The sequence below is a fragment of the Panulirus ornatus genome, chromosome 48 (assembly GCF_036320965.1).
Source record: "Panulirus ornatus isolate Po-2019 chromosome 48, ASM3632096v1, whole genome shotgun sequence".
NCBI lineage: Eukaryota > Metazoa > Arthropoda > Malacostraca > Decapoda > Palinuridae > Panulirus > Panulirus ornatus.
The window spans coordinates 28,379,105-28,391,942 of record NC_092271.1 but is presented as its reverse complement, the minus strand read 5'-3'; the positions used below and the strand labels follow the sequence as shown (position 1 = coordinate 28,391,942).

The 12,838-nt window shown below is 41.5% G+C and overlaps 1 protein-coding gene across 5 annotated transcripts in view; it reads left to right on the top strand.

Annotated features, from left to right (window-relative positions):
- Nucleotides 1–12,838, top strand: part of LOC139763917 (uncharacterized) — a 197,696-nt gene that overhangs the window by 138,095 nt on the left and 46,763 nt on the right. The window lies entirely within an intron of this gene.

The window sequence follows — 12,838 nt, the reverse complement described above, 5'->3', positions numbered from 1 at the left end:
CACATGCCTTGATTCAATCCACTGACAGCACGTCAACCCCTGTATACCACATCGCTCCAATTCACTCTATTCCTTGCCCTCCTTTCACCCTCCTGCATGTTCAGGCCCCGATCACACAAAATCTTTTTCACTCCATCTTTCCACCTCCAATTTGGTCTCCCTCTTCTCCTCGTTCCCTCCACCTCCGACACATATATCCTCTTGGTCAATCTTTCCTCACTCATTCTCTCCATGTGCCCAAACCATTTCAAAACACCCTCTTCTGCTCTCTCAACCACGCTCTTTTTATTTCCACACATCTCTCTTACCCTTACGTTACTTACTCGATCAAACCACCTCACACCACACATTGTCCTCAAACATCTCATTTCCAGCACATCCATCCTCCTGCGCACAACTCTATCCATAGCCCACGCCTCGCAACCATACAACATTGTTGGAACCACTATTCCTTCAAACATACCCATTTTTGCTTTCCGAGATAATGTTCTCGACTTCCACACATTTTTCAAGGCTCCCAAAATTTTCGCCCCCTCCCCCACCCTATGATCCACTTCCGCTTCCATGGTTCCATCCGCTGACAGATCCACTCCCAGATATCTAAAACACTTCACTTCCTCCAGTTTTTCTCCATTCAAACTCACCTCCCAATTGACTTGACCCTCAACCCTACTGTACCTAATAACCTTGCTCTTATTCACATTTACTCTTAACTTTCTTCTTCCACACACTTTACCAAACTCAGTCACCAGCTTCTGCAGTTTCTCACATGAATCAGCCACCAGCGCTGTATCATCAGCGTACAACAACTGACTCACTTCCCAAGCTCTCTCATCCCCAACAGACTTCATACTTGCCCCTCTTTCCAGGACTCTTGCATTTACCTCCCTAACAACCCCATCCATAAACAAATTAAACAACCATGGAGACATCACACACCCCTGCCGCAAACCTACATTCACTGAGAACCAATCACTTTCCTCTCTTCCTACACGTACACATGCCTTACATCCTCGATAAAAACTTTTCACTGCTTCTAACAACTTGGAGAGAGGTGGGTGATTATTGGTGCATATGCACCTGGGCATGAGAAGAAAGATCATGAGAGGCAAGTGTTTTGGGAGCAGCTGAATGAGTGTGTTAGCGGTTTTGATGCACGAGACCGGGTTATAGTGATGGGTGATTTGAATGCAAAGGTGAGTAATGTGGCAGTTGAGGGAATAATTGGTATGCATGGGGTGTTCAGTGTTGTAAATGGAAATGGTGAAGAGCTTGTAGATTTATGTGCTGAAAAAGGACTGATGATTGGGAATACCTGGTTTAAAAAGCGAGATATACATAAGTATACTTATGTAAGCAGGAGAGATGGCCAGAGAGCGTTATTGGATTACGTGTTAATTGACAGGCGTGCGAAAGAGAGACTTTTGGATGTTAATGTGCTGAGAGGTGCAACTGGAGGGATGTCTGATCATTATCTTGTGGAGGCTAAGGTGAAGATTAGTAAGGGTTTTCAGAAAAGAGGAGTGAATGTTGGGGTGAAGAAGGTGGTGAGAGTAAGTGAGCTTGGGAAGGAGACCTGTGTGGGGAAGTACCAGGAGAGACTGTGTACAGAATGGAAAAAGGTGAGAACAGTGGAAGTAAGGGGAGTGGGGGAGGAATGGGATGTATTTAGGGAATCAGTGATGGATTGCGCAAAAGATGCTTGTGGCATGAGAAGAGTGGGAGGTGGGCTGTTTAGAAAGGGTAGTGAGTGGTGGGATGAAGAAGTAAGAGTATTAGTGAAAGAGAAGAGAGAGGCATTTGGACGATTTTTGCAGGGAAAAAATGCAATTGAGTGGGAGAAGTATAAAAGAAAGAGACAGGAGGTCAAGAGAAAGGTGCAAGAGGTGAAAAAAAGGGCAAATGAGAGTTGGGGTGAGAGACTATCAGTAAATTTTAGGGAGAATAAAAAGATGTTCTGGAAGGAGGTAAATAGGGTGCGTAAGACAAGGGAGCAAATGGGAACTTCAGTGAAGGGCGTAAATGGGGAGGTGATAACAAGTAGTGGTGATGTGAGAAGGAGATGGAATGAGTATTTTGAAGGTTTGTTGAATGTGTCTGATGACAGAGTGGCAGATATAGGGTGTTTTGGTCGTGGTGGTGTGCAAAGTGAGAGGGTTAGGGAAAATGATTTGGTAAACAGAGAAGAGGTAGTAAAAGCTTTGCGGAAGATGAAAGCCGGCAAGGCAGCAGGTTTGGATGGTATTGCAGTGGAATTTATTAAAAAAGGGGGTGACTGTATTGTTGACTGGTTGGTAAGGTTATTTAATGTATGTATGACTCATGGTGAGGTGCCTGAGGATTGGCGGAATGCGTGCATAGTGCCATTGTACAAAGGCAAAGGGGATAAGAGTGAGTGCCCAAATTACAGAGGTATAAGTTTGTTGAGTATTCCTGGTAAACTATATGGGAGGGTATTGATTGAGAGGGTGAAGGCATGTACAGAGCATCAGATTGGGGAAGAGCAGTGCGGTTTCAGAAGTGGTAGAGGATGTGTGGATCAGGTGTTTGCTTTGAAGAATGTATGTGAGAAATACTTAGAAAAGCAAATGGATTTGTATGTAGCATTTATGGATCTGGAGAAGGCATATGATAGAGTTGATAGAGATGCTCTGTGGAAGGTATTAAGAATATATATATATATATATATATATTTTTTTTTTTTTTTTTGTCGCTGTCTCCTGCGTTTGCGAGGTAGCGCAAGGAAACAGACGAAAGAAATGGCCCAACCCACCCCCATACACATGTATATACATACCTACACAGCTTTCCATGGTTTACCCCAGACGCTTCACATGCCCTGATTCAATCCACTGACAGCACGTCAACCCCGGTATACCACATCGATCCAATTCACTCTATTCCTTGCCCTCCTTTCACCCTCCTGCATGTTCAGGCCCCGATCACACAAAATCTTTTTCACTCCATCTTTCCACCTCCAATTTGGTCTCCCACTTCTCCTCGTTCCCTCCACCTCCAACACATATATCCTCTTGGTCAATCTTTCCTCACTCATTCTCTCCATGTGCCCAAACCATTTCAAAACACCCTCTTCTGCTCTCTCAACCACGCTCTTTTTATTTCCACACATCTCTCTTACCTTTACGTTACTTACTCGATCAAACCACCTCACACCACACATTGTCTTCAAACATCTCATATCCAGCACGTCCATCCTCCTGCGCACAACTCTATCCATAGCCCACACCTCGCAACCATACAACATTGTTGGAACCACTATTCCTTCAAACATACCCATATATATATATATATATATATATATATATATATATATATATATATATATATATATATATATTTTTTTCTTTTTCTTTCAAACTATTCGCCATTTCCCGCATTAGCGAGGTAGCGTTAAGAACAGAGGACTGGGCCTTGAGGGAATACCCTCACCTGGCCCAATTCTCTGTTCCTTCTTTTGGAAAACTAAAAAAAAAAAACGAGAGGGGAGGATTTCCAGCCCCCCGCTCCCTCCCCTTTTAGTCGCCTTCTACGACTCGCAGGGAATACGTGGGAAGTATTCTTTCTCCCCTATCCCCAGGGATAATATATATATATATATATATATATATATATATATATATATATATATATATATATATATATATATAATATATATATATATATTAGGAGACATTGGGTATTACTGAGGTGAAATATGAATAGTCAACAGCTTGTGGAGTTGTGTGCAGAAAATGGTATGGTGATTAGGAATACCTGTTTTTTTTGTTTTTTTTTTTTAAAGGGACATGCATGGATATACATCAGTGAGTAGGGAACCTGGTCAGAGAGAAGTGTTGGACTCTGTACAAATTTATAGGTGTGCAAAAGATAGACTCCTAGATGTTAATGTGTTGGGAGGGGAAACTAATATGAATGAGAAGAGGGTGAGAAAGAAATGAGCTTGGAAAAAAGAGGTGTGTGTGTGTGTGTGTGAAATACTAGAAGAGATTGGGTATAGAATAGCTAAAGTTGTAAGCAAATGAAGCAAGGGGAATGGGAGATATTTAGTGAAGCAGTGATAGCATGTGCAAGAGATATGGGATATGGGCAGTTGAGAAATTGGTATTAATTGGCGGGGTGATTGTTCCCTCCACTTCTGATGCATATATCCTCTTTGTCCTCTATCCTCATGTTCTTAACACTACCTCACTAATATGGGAAATTACAAATATATATGAAATAAAATATATGTGGTTTGATTGACTAAGTAATGAAAGGGTAAAAGATATGTGTGGTAATAAAAAGAGTGGTTGAGAGAGCAGAAGTGGCTTTGTTGAAATAATTTGGACTCGTGAGGATGAGTAAGGAGGATTGACAGGGAGGATGTACGTGTCAAGGATGGAGGGAGCGAGGAGAGGTGGGGGACTGGGTTGGAGGGGGGAAGGTGGAGTGAAGGGGATTTTGAGTTATCGGGGCCTGGGCATGCAGGAGGGTGGGGGGCGTGCGGGGAATGGAGTGAGTTGGAGCGATGTGGTGTGCTGGGGTCGACGTGGTGTCAGTGGGTTGAGCCGGGGCATGTGGGGCGTTTGGGGTAAACCATGGAAAGTTCTGTGGGGCCTGGATGTGGAAAGGGAGCTGTGGTTTCGGTGCATTATTACATGACAGCTAGAGACTGAGTGTGAACGAATAGGGCCTTTGTTGTCTTTTCCTAGCACTACCTCACACACATGAGGGGGAAGGATGTTGTTATTCCATGTGTGGCGGGGTGGCGATGGGAATGAATAAAGGCAGACAGTATGAATTATGTACATGGGTATATATGTATATGTCTGTGTGTGTATATATATGTATACGTTGAGATGTATAGGTATGTATATGTGGTGTGTGTGGACGTGTATGTATATACATGTGTATGTGGGTGGGTTGGGCCATTCTTTCGTCTTAATACCTTCCACAGAGCATCTCTATCAACTCTATCATATGCCTTCTCCAGATCCATAAAAGCTACATACAAATCCATTTGCTTTTCTAAGTATTTCTCACATACATTCTTCAAAGCAAACACCTGATCCACACATCCTCTACCACTTCTGAAACCACACTGCTCTTCCCCAATCTGATGCTCTGTACATGCCTTCACCCTCTCAATCAATACCCTCCCATATAATTTACCAGGAATACTCAACAAACTTATACCTCTGTAATTTGAGCACTCACTCTTATCCCCTTTGCCTTTGTACAATGGCACTATGCACGCATTCCGCCAATCCTCAGGCACCTCACCATGAGTCATACATACATTAAATAACCTTACCAACCAGTCAACAATACAGTCACCCCTTTTTTAATAAATTCCACTGCAATACCATCCAAACCTGCTGCCTTGCCGGCTTTCATCTTCCGCAAAGCTTTCACTACCTCTTCTCTGTTTACCAAATCATTTTCCCTAACCCTCTCACTTTGCACACCACCTCGACCAAAACACCCTATATCTGCCACTCTATCATCAAACACATTCAACAAACCTTCAAAATACTCACTCCATCTCCTTCTCACATCACCACTACTTGTTATCACCTCCCCATTTGCGCCCTTCACTGAAGTTCCCATTTGCTCCCTTGTCTTACGCACTTTATTTACCTCCTTCCAGAACATCTTTTTATTCTCCCTAATATTTAATGATACTCTCTCACCCCAACTCTCATTTGCCCTTTTTTTCACCTCTTGCACCTTTCTCTTGACCTCCTGTCTCTTTCTTTTATACATCTCCCACTCAATTGCATTTTTTCCCTGCAAAAATCGTCCAAATGCCTCTCTTTTCTCTTTCGCTAATACTCTTACTTCTTCATCCCACCACTCACTACCTGTGAGTGTATGTATATGCATGTATACATTGAAATGTATAGGCTATGTATATGTGTGTGTGTGGGTGTGTATGTATATACATTATGTGTGTGGGTTGGGCCATTCTTTATTCTGTTTTCTTGTGCTACCTCACTAACGTGGGAGACTGACAAAGTATAATAAATATATAAAGTTATTAGGTAGTCCATTTGCTTTTCTAAGTATTTCTCACATACATTCTTCAAAGCAAACACCTGATCCACACATCCTCTACCACTTCTGAAACCACACTGCTCTTCCCCAATCTGATGCTCTGTACATGTCTTCACCCTCTCAATCAATACCCTCCCATATAATTTACCAGGAATACTCAACAAACTTATACCTCTGTAATTTGAGCACTCACTCTTATCCCCTTTGCCTTTGTACAATGGCACTATGCACGCATTCCGCCAATCCTCAGGCACCTCACCATGAGTCATACATACATTAAATAACCTTACCAACCAGTCAACAATACAGTCACCCCCTTTTTTAATAAATTCCACTGCAATACCATCCAAACCTGCTGCCTTGCCGGCTTTCATCTTCCGCAAAGCTTTCACTACCTCTTCTCTGTTTACCAAATCATTTTCCCTAACCCTCTCACTTTGCACACCACCTCGATGGATCTGGAGAAGGCATATGATAGAGTTGATAGAGATGCTCTGTGGAAGGTATTAAGAATATATGGTGTGGGAGGCAAGTTGTTAGAAGCAGTGAAAAGTTTTTATCGAGGATGTAAGGCATGTGTACGTGTAGGAAGAGAGGAAAGTGATTGGTTCTCAGTGAATGTAGGTTTGCGGCAGGGGTGTGTGATGTCTCCATGGTTGTTTAATTTGTTTATGGATGGGGTTGTTAGGGAGGTAAATGCAAAAGTTTTGGAAAGAGGGGCAAGTATGAAGTCTGTTGGGGATGAGAGAGCTTGGGAAGTGAGTCAGTTGTTGTTCGCTGATGATACAGCGCTGGTGGCTGATTCATGTGAGAAACTGCAGAAGCTGGTGACTGAGTTTGGTAAAGTGTGTGGAAGAAGAAAGTTAAGAGTAAATGTGAATAAGAGCAAGGTTATTAGGTACAGTAGGGTTGAGGGTCAAGTCAATTGGGAGGTGAGTTTGAATGGAGAAAAACTGGAGGAAGTGAAGTGTTTTAGATATCTGGGAGTGGATCTGGCAGCAGATGGAACCATGGAAGCGGAAGTGGATCATAGGGTGGGGGAGGGGGCGAAAATTCTGGGGGCCTTGAAGAATGTGTGGAAGTCGAGAACATTATCTCGGAAAGCAAAAATGGGTATGTTTGAAGGAATAGTGGTTCCAACAATGTTGTATGGTTGCGAGGCGTGGGCTATGGATAGAGTTGTGCGCAGGAGGATGGATGTGCTGGAAATGAGATGTTTGAGGACAATGTGTGGTGTGAGGTGGTTTGATCGAGTGAGTAACGTAAGGGTAAGAGAAATGTGTGGAAATAAAAAGAGCATGGTTGAGAGAGCAGAGGAGGGTGTTTTGAAGTGGTTTGGGCACATGGAGAGAATGAGTGAGGAAAGATTGACCAAGAGGATATATGTGTCGGAGGTGGAGGGAACGAGGAGAAGAGGGAGACCAAATTGGAGGTGGAAAGATGGAGTGAAAAAGATTTTGTGTGATCGGGGCCTGAACATGCAGGAGGGTGAAAGGAGGGCAAGGAATAGAGTGAATTGGAGCGATGTGGTATACCGGGGTTGACGTGGTCAGTGGATTGAATCAGGGCATGTGAAGCGTCTGGGGAAAACCATGGAAGGCTGTGTAGGTATGTATATTTGCGTGTGTGGACGTATGTATATACATGTGTATGGGGGGGGGTTGGGCCATTTCTTTCGTCTGTTTCCTTGCGCTACCTCGCAAACGCGGGAGACAGCGACAAAGTATAAAAAAAAAAAAAAAAAAAAAAAAAAATTAGGTAGTGTAGGGTTGAGGGACAAGTCAATTGGGAGGTAAGTTTGAATGGAGAAAAACTGGAGGAGGAAATGAGATGTTTGAGGACAATATGCGGTGTGAGGTGGTTTGATCGAGTAAGTGATGAAAGGGTAAGAGAGATGTGTGGTAATAAAAAGAGTGTGGATGAGCGAGCAGAAGAGGGCGTTTTGAAATAGTTTGGTCACATGGAGAGAATGAGTAAGGAAAGATTGACCAAGAGGATATATGTGTCAGAGGTGGAGGGAACAAGGAGAAGTGGGAGACCAAATTATAGGTGGAAAGATGGAGTGAAAAAGATCTTGAGTGATCGGGGCCTGAACATGCAGGAGGGTGAAAGGCATGCAAGGAATAGAGTGAATTGGAACGATTTGGTATACCGGTGTCGACGTGCTGCCACTGGATTGAATCAGGGCATGTGAAGTGTCTAGGGTAAACCATGGAAAGTTGTGTGGGGCCTTGATGTGGAAAGGGAGCTGTGGTTTTGGTGCATTGTTACATGACAGCTTGAGACTGAGTGTGAACGAATGTGGCCTTTGTTGTCTTTTCCTAGCGCTACCTCGCACACATGAGGGGGGAGGGGGTTGTTATTCCATGTGTGGCGAGGTGTTGATGGGAATAGATAAAGGCAGACTATGAATTATGTACATGTGTATATATGTATATGTCTGTGTGTGTATGTATATGCATACATTGAGATGTATAGGTATGTATATTTGCATGTGTGGACGTGTATGTATATACATGTGTATGTGGGTGGGTTGGGCCATTCTTTAGTCTGTTTCCTTGTGCTACCTCGCTAATGCGGGAGACAGCGACAAAGCAAAATAAATAAATGATGAATATATATATATTTTTTTTTCATACTATTCGCCATTTCCCGCGATAGCAAGGTAGCGTTAAGAACAGAGGACTGGGCCTTTGAGGGAATATCCTCACCTGGCCCCCTTCTCTGTTCCTTGTTTTGGAAAATTAAAAAAAACGAGAGGGGAGGATTTCCAGCCACCCGCTGGGGACAGGGGAGAAAGAGCACTATCCACATATCTCTTGAATTTTATAGAAGGCATCTAAGAAGGATGGAAGTTTTGGGGTTGGAAATTTTCCCCTTTTGTATTATTACTTTCCAAAAAAAGCTACGGAGGAAGAAGCTAAGTAAAGATATTTTCCTCTGTGGCAAAGTCTTTATCCCTGTTGCTGTCTTGCTATGGTTGGAAAGAGCACACAGTTAAGGAAGAAAGAAAAGATTTTATCTAAACTTTATGGCATCTGAAGGAAAAATTAATTTTTAAGACTAATGGATGAGTGTCGAAAAGGAATGGAATCTTGAATAATCACATTCAACTTGTAGTGCAGATTGTTCAAAAGAAGTTACTGATAGTGATTCTACAAAAAAAGATTCAACAGTTACCATTTAGAATATGGCTTATATGTAGAAAAAACCCTTTAGCTTTCTTATAGTGGGGATATTGTATGTATAGCAGCATGTTACAGTAATAGAAGTCAGATGACATGATTTGCTGCATTAGTTACCACACAGTTTTGAGAGTGGAGGAATGCAATTTTTGCTATGTCCCTGTGTTTAGTGATATTTTTGTCATTTCTGTTGATGTTATTTTTTTTAGTTTGAAGGTGATATTTTTCTTCTAGTTACAAACCATAGGTCCTAAGAAGTTGTTCTGGGAAGAAAAAGCCCCTATTTTTTGCTTGAAAGCAAGAAAATGTGTCTGCAAGTAACATTTCAAGACACTGGAAGGTCTGTGTTTGCTTTCCAGACTTTTTTCTTTTCCTAATGTCATCCCTCTTCAAAAAGCTGGGTCTGGTTGACTAATGAAGACTATTGTGACTGATAACATCATGAAGGATGAGACATTGAAATCCCCATGCCTATTAGGTTTGATAACCTGATGAAGAATATGATCTTGAAAAACCCATGCCTATCAGGTTTGAATAACTTGATGAATGATGAAGTCTGGAAAAACCTATGCTTATCGTGTTTGTTAAGCTGATGAATTGATGAAAGACCCATGCCTGTGAGGTTTGATAACCTGATGAAGAATGAGATTTTGAAAAACCCAAGCCTATCAGGTTATCAGCCGCCTTGCCAGTCTTTCAACGTTGACCACACCCAGCTTCTTGGGGAGGGATGACATTAACAGGAAGAAGAAGAATAAAAAAAGATAGGGCAATTGAATAAATTCACACCCACCAATAAATCTTGTAAACATATTTTCTTGCTTTCAAGCAAGAATACAGGCCTTTTTTTCCAGAGACATCTTAGAACCCATGGTTAGTTCATATTAGAGGAAAACTGTCACCTGGAACAGAAATAGAGAATAGGTTATTAAACACAAGGACGGAAAGCAAGAGTTGCATCCCTCAAGTTTCGGTACTTTGTGACGAATATTGTGGTATATTATGTTATCTGACCTCAAAGACTGTACCATGCTGCCAGATGTATGGTATCCTTGTTATAAACAAGTACAGTAAACCCGTTCTAATGAATTTCAATGTGTTTGGAGTAAGTTTGGGATCTAACAGACATTTCCTGAAAATTAATTGCATTGTAAATTTAGTTTGGTATGCCACGAACACACCAAACTGAGTTTGGGATGAGTAAGCTATGGACTCACCAAACAGTTTGGGATGAAATAGAATTTTATGTAAGTTTTCAATCTCGGTTTGGGACATTAAACATCTAGAGAACATATGACAGCCTGTTGAACATCACCTTGGTGCATTTTTTCTTTATTTTACCAAAATGTAATGTACGTTCTTCACACATAAACATAGTTTTACACTGATTTACAATATGTTGATTGTGCAATACTCTTTTGTGCCTTTACAGTTACAAAATCAATGTAAGTAGAAATTTCAAGACAAAACAAGATATAGAATGGTCACTGCTTGCTATTCTGTGATCGGTGACCACTTGAACAGCATTAAAACAAACTGGGTGCCCATGCTTCAACTCATTTTTTTTTATCATAGTAATAATGAAGTAGGTAGTAGTTGTAAGCAGCCAACAACCAGGGAGGTATATTACCATTACTACCCGCATGGGTATTGGAAGAGTTAGTGATGGTTGCAGATTGAGTCAGCATTTCAGTGGTTATCAAGTTGCACTCCTTTGACCGAGGCAGCTGTCTTTTCTATCTTCCTCACCCACACTTGGACTACTGGCATCGTGTCTACAAACATACAACCTCTCCTTGTCATACATAACATAACGACACTTAACTCAGAACTCATTCTTCTAAACTGTAGATTTTCCTGCGGTGAGTACTGTGCGCTAGCCCTGCCTTTTGGGAAAATGTTATGAGCAATAGATAGAACTAGTTGGTAGAAGTATTAGGTAGGAGTAGTAGGTAGGAACATTAAGCAGGAGCATAAGTTAGAAGTAGTGAGTAGGAAAATTAGGGATAAGCCTTCGCAAAGACTGCACTAAAGTTGTTCTCTGCCAGTGGCCTGTTAAGGGTGAGTCATCAAAGGCTAAGAAGTGGCACTTAGGTTCACTAGTTATGGAGACCCTATTACTGTAGCCACCCCCTTGAGGGAGTTCTAGTTGGGAAAAGGCATCAGAAATATAGATAGATAGAATAATGATGATAATGATAATAATGATTAAAAGTCATAATGATTGAGCAATCGGGGCCAGAACAGGAGGATGAAAGGTGCATTCAGAATTGATTGAATTGGAATGATATGGTATATTGGGGTTACCGTGGTCGGTGGACTGAACCAGGGCATGTGAAATGCCCGGGGTAAACTATGTGGTATACTGGGGTCAACGTGCTATCAATAGACTGAACCAGGGTTATTGAATTGTCTGGGATGAGCCATGGAGGGGTCTGTGGGGCCTGGATACAGGAATCAGCAATTAAGTATAATAAATGAATAAAATATATTTGCTTTATTATACTTAATCACTGTTTCCCGTGTCAGCGAGGTAGCGCCAGGAAACAGACAAAGAATGGCCTATCCACTCATATACACATATGAATACATAAACACCCATACACACACTATACATACATATACATAACAATATATACACATATACATATACACAGACATATACATATATACACATGTACATATTCAAACTTGCCTGCCATCATTCATTCCTGGTGCCACCCTGCCCTCAGGAAACAGCATCGCCACCCCCTGCTTCAGCGTGTTAGTGCCAGGAAAACAGACAAAAAAGACCACATTCATTCACACTCAGTCTCTAAGTGTCATGTGTGATGCACCAAAACCACAGCTCCCCATCCACATCCAGGCCCCACAGACCTTTCCATGGTTTACCCCATGTGTATGTATGTGAGTGGGTATGCCCTTTATCTGTTTCCCGATGCTACATCACTGACATGGGAAACGGAAATCAAGTATGAAAAATAATAATGATTTTGATGATAATGAAAATGATAAATGATAATGATAACGATAATAATATAATAATAGTAATAATTATGATAAGAAATGGGTCTGTCTTTTTGTATAAATCATGGCTGAGAAGAGTTAATAGATTCAGGAAACACCTCAGCATTGTTGAAGGTATGAAAATGATTGATCAACATGGGTATGGTAGAGTAGGTTGTGCCTCATGCACGCCCTGTTTCTGACCTGGAGGTGATTTAGGGGACTCTAAGTGACTCTGGAGTTATTTCTTTGTGATTCAGAGTAGTCTTTGCTGCTCCCTGAACACCTCTAACCTCAAAGGATTAAGGTAGGTTTCCATTCCACTTGTTAGTGATTCATCTGTTAATGTTCCTTGGAAACACTTGGAATGTAGAGGAATTTAACATCTAATCCTTCTCCCCTTCATGAGTCTGTTAGAATGGGGTTTACTGCATTAGGATGTGTTCTGAAAATAAATCCAGATTAATGAAAAGCTTATTCTAAATGGTAATTATTGGATATTTATTGTGGAGAATGTAGTTATACCACCCCATTCATTGTACAAATTTCTTAGGCATCATAGAGAATAGAATTCAGATGACAGCGTAAGC